General features: G+C 44.3%; 1 pseudogene across 1 annotated transcript; it reads right to left on the reverse strand.

The window, feature by feature from the left end:
• Nucleotides 1-2910: 2910 nt before the first annotated feature.
• LOC101566439 lies at nucleotides 2911-4172 on the reverse strand (annotated as a pseudogene). Its single transcript, XR_192958.3, has one exon. The product of XR_192958.3 is annotated as a protein arginine N-methyltransferase 5 pseudogene (transcript).
• Between the last annotated feature and the right edge of the window lie 8 nt (nucleotides 4173-4180).

Below are 4180 nucleotides of genomic sequence, written 5' to 3' on the forward strand. Positions count from 1 at the left end.
GGGGGCCTGAGGGGGTGGGAGAGGGTCTTGCCCACACTGCGCATGGGCTGGGACTGGTCCTGCCAGTGCAGGTTAGCAGGAAGCTCTACACACACTCACCTGACCTGGGCCAAGGTAAACATTTGTTTGATCTTTGGTCTAGGTCTGGCCCACAGTGGGAGCATCCATCCCTCTTACAATGGTAAGGTATCTTGTCTTCCCTGTTATCTTCTTTGAGGGCCTAGCTCCGTCTGACTGCCTATACTATATCTAACTGAGCTGCATACAATATTGGGAAACCAAATTATGTTGTGTGCTGATAACCTCTAAGGGTCAAGCTCTAAGTCTTTTTTTTTTTCTTTCTTCAATTTATTTGTTTGTTTGTTTATATATTTGGTACAGGATCTTGCTAAGCAGTTTGGACTCGTAGTGATCTTTTTGCTGCAGCCTCCCTAATGCTAGGATTACAGGCCTGCACCACCACACCAGTTTTTGGAGCCAGTATAGGACACATTTCTGGCATGCAGTACCTGGGATTGAACCAGGGTCTTTGTGCTTGCCAGGCAGGTGCTTAGACTGCTGAGCTACCTTCCCAGCCTATCAAGCTCTAAGTCTTGTGTTACCACAGCAGTACACGGTCCTTTCCCTCACATAGCTTTTTTTTTTTTTTTTTTTTTTTTTTTTTTTTTTTTTTTTTTAACATTTACGTTTCCAAAGACCTGGTCAGCCAGGTGTGTTATCACATGTCTTATTATTCCGTACTCTGGGTGACTGAGACAGGAAGAGCACAAGTTTCAGCCATCCTGGGCAACTTAGCGATTGAGTAAGACTCTCTCTCTCTCTAAAATTTGAAAAGGGCTGGGGACTTAGCTCACTGTGAAGGCCCTGAATTCAATCCCAGGTACCACAGAAAGGGGAGGGAAGGGAGCTGATAAGTCTGACCAGGCCCTGTAGCCACACGTAAATACACTTCAAGCAAAATAAGGACAGGAAATAAAAATGGAGATGTACTTTTGACACACAGGCACCCAAGGAAATAGCTGCTGCCCTTTTTTGCAGCTATAGGCAGGGAGAGTGGCCACTAAGAGCAAATAATTAAGGACTGTGTTTAGTCTTCACCCCTGGTTTTTAAAGAAAGGGACAAAGATAATCATATATCTAAACTATGGTTTGGCATGAGTATTGTTTATGTCACAATCAAAATTTCTAAATTTAGATTTATTTTATTTTATTTTTTCACTGTCTCTAAACTACTTAGATATATATAAAAGATTTTTTTAATAAATAGCTATTTTTGAGGGCAGTCAGATAGGACTAGGCCCTTCAGGACAATATGGAGGACAAGGTGACTTTGCAACTTTGGAAGAGATAGACACTCTCTCTTTGGGCCACACTTCAAGATGAAAGTAAACAAACGCAGCCATATTCTTCCCTAGGGATGGGCATCAGGAACTGATCTTCTAAATAGGTATCAATCACCTCTTAAAAGCCCAAATGAGTCACTAACCCAACCCCAACAGGAAGAGACCCTGTCCAGTATTTTTGCCTGCTTGTTAAGTGATTGGCTTTCTCATTTGGTGCTGGATTTAATCAATTTTACCTGAGCAATGGTGCTTGTAATCTCATTGGTTGACCATAGTTTTGTCCCACCTCATGCCCACCTAAGGGAGTCCCCATGTTCTCCCCCACCTTAGTCCTGCCTCACAACATGGTTTTACTCTATAAAAAATCCCTGGAAGAGACAGTTTCCTGCCTGGGAAAACCTGCTCAGGTCCCCCTTCTGTCTTAGACAGGAGCTTTCTTTCTCCCAATAAATACATTCTGCTCTTTTAAAAAGCCATATTTTTAAGCAGTTTTTGTAGAAAAAAGCCTTATTAATTTATCAATTTAATTAAAATACATTTCCTCTACCAATAGCCATATCCATAGTTCTTTTAGAAACACATCACTAGAGACCCTACATTTTATTTTTCACCCCAATTTCTTTCTTGACGTAACTTTTTTTTTTTTTTTTGGTACTGGCAATCAAACTCATGACCTTTCAATTGCCAGCCAGGCACTGCACTATGGAGCTACAACCCCTGCCCTGACATAACTTTTACATGCCTCAAACTTCCTGGAAATCAGGGGATGAATCTTGCTGTAGCACATTGTCCCTGAGTAATTTTGTCAAATTGAAAACAATTTCTTGGGGGAACACTTATGAGTTTTATTTTATTGGAAATATTTATCCCTATTCAAAGGTAGAGTTACCAGTATAGTGGTTTTTGATCTCATTCTTTCTTGATTTCATTTTTTTTCTTTTTTGCATATATTATATATGAAGTATCATATATTACTTGTATAATTATATAAGTATAAATATACTGTAAGTATATATATTAAGTGTAATATATTGAGCATAAGTTTATCATACATACTAAGTATATATATTAAATAAGTAATATATACATAGTAATATATAAATTTTTGACTTGAGAAGAATGGCCTTGTCCCATCTTCCCGGACTGCATATTCTCTTTCATGGCAGATAAGGAAAAGCCAATTGATTTCCAAGTTTATTCTTCTGTTATAATCCTTTACCTCAGGTGGCAACAGATACATGAAACTCTCTCTCTCTCTTTTTTTTTTTAGAGCCATAACTTCGCTTTATTTGTATTTCCTCTTACGCGAAAACCATCAAAACAAGAACAGAGAGGGCAGGGAAAGAGCTGAAGAGCTGTTCAACCACACGTTCTCAGGGCCACTCCACAAAGTCCTTAAGGCTGAGTGCCTGGTGATGCAGCTTCACACCCACTGCTGCTAATTCCGTACACCCTGGCCCACGACCTCTGTACAGTGCTGGTGGGAGGCCTGCAATTCTTATCCTTTGCCCATCTTGATGAAGGTAGGAAAGCAGACTGAAACACTCCTCTTGGACTGGCAAGGGGATTCACAGATGTACCGCACCCCTAGGTGCACTGCACCTTTTGTGCTGTCCAGGCAGAGCCCACAGCTGCTTCCAAGGCTCTAGATGCTTGCACCCAGGCCTAGAGGCCAGTGGTATAGGAGCGGCCGGTGGAGTTGTGGATCGCAGAACAGACCGGAGCTGTCACGGCCCACTCCTACCACACCTTCTTGGAACTGCTACATCGCCAGAAATGCACACAGATGGTCTGGCCTTCATGCACCGTAATGGGCTGCTTAATAGGAAAGAGGATGGGAAACCATGAGAACATCCCAGGAGAGTGAGTCTCTGGACGGATACTCAGAGTGATGTCCTGATAAAGCACAGTCTCGAAGTAGCCTGCAAAGCCATGCAGCACCGTGTTCACCTCCACAGGAAACTCCAAGGTGCAGTAGCGGTTGTTGTCAACCAGAGGATCTCTGTTGGGGTGGCTGAAGGTGAAACAGGGTTGGGGTGCAGAGAGCTGGTGGAAGTTGTGCAGCCGTACCACATAAGGCATCTCAAACTGGGCCTCAGGGTCACGGTCCTTTTCCCGACAGGCTCGGACCTCGTTGTACAGCTTGGAGGAGGAGATGGGAGCCAGGAAGGACGTGTACTCCCCGGGGATGCTCACACCGTCATCTTTCAGGAAGTGCTGTGCTCCGTCCAGACATTCAGGCGACAGCTCATTGTCAGCAAAGGAGCCCAGAAGCTCGCTGACAATTATGTCTGCTTTCTCTGGAGCCACCCATTCTCTCATGTCTGATGAGACTACTGTCGCCTGGCTTCCCCATTCTTCAAACTGCCAGTTCTCTAGCGTCACCACAGCATTCGGGTTCTTCTCCACGGCATACAGCTTTATCCGCCAGTCAGCCTGTTTAGCAGCCCGCAGGGAAGCATTCACAAGGGGACCCCAGCCTGCTCCCAGCACCATCAGCACCTGGACGTTAATATCCTTCTCTTCTTCTGGTACTCGGTCTAGCAGACATTTATAGATGGCCTGCTGGTACTGAGAGTATTTGATGGGGTCCTTTTCAAACACTTCATATGTCTGAGATTCTAGATTGTCCATCAGCGGCTGGAGGGGGGACTGCAAATAGTCCTGGTAGCCCTTGGCAAAGAGCTCATAGGCATTGGGTGGAGGGCAGTTCTGGCTTAAGTATTCCAAATACTGGAGGTAGGAGCAGAATTCCTTCTCTGAGTGGTGGTTGGTTCCTGTGATGATGAACTGCACCTCCAACTTGAGGAGCCGGAAGATCAGCCTCTGGTGCATCT

Source organism: Octodon degus, unplaced genomic scaffold (assembly GCF_000260255.1).
Source record: "Octodon degus isolate 3935 unplaced genomic scaffold, OctDeg1.0 scaffold02791, whole genome shotgun sequence".
In the NCBI taxonomy this organism is placed as follows: Eukaryota; Metazoa; Chordata; class Mammalia; order Rodentia; family Octodontidae; genus Octodon; species Octodon degus.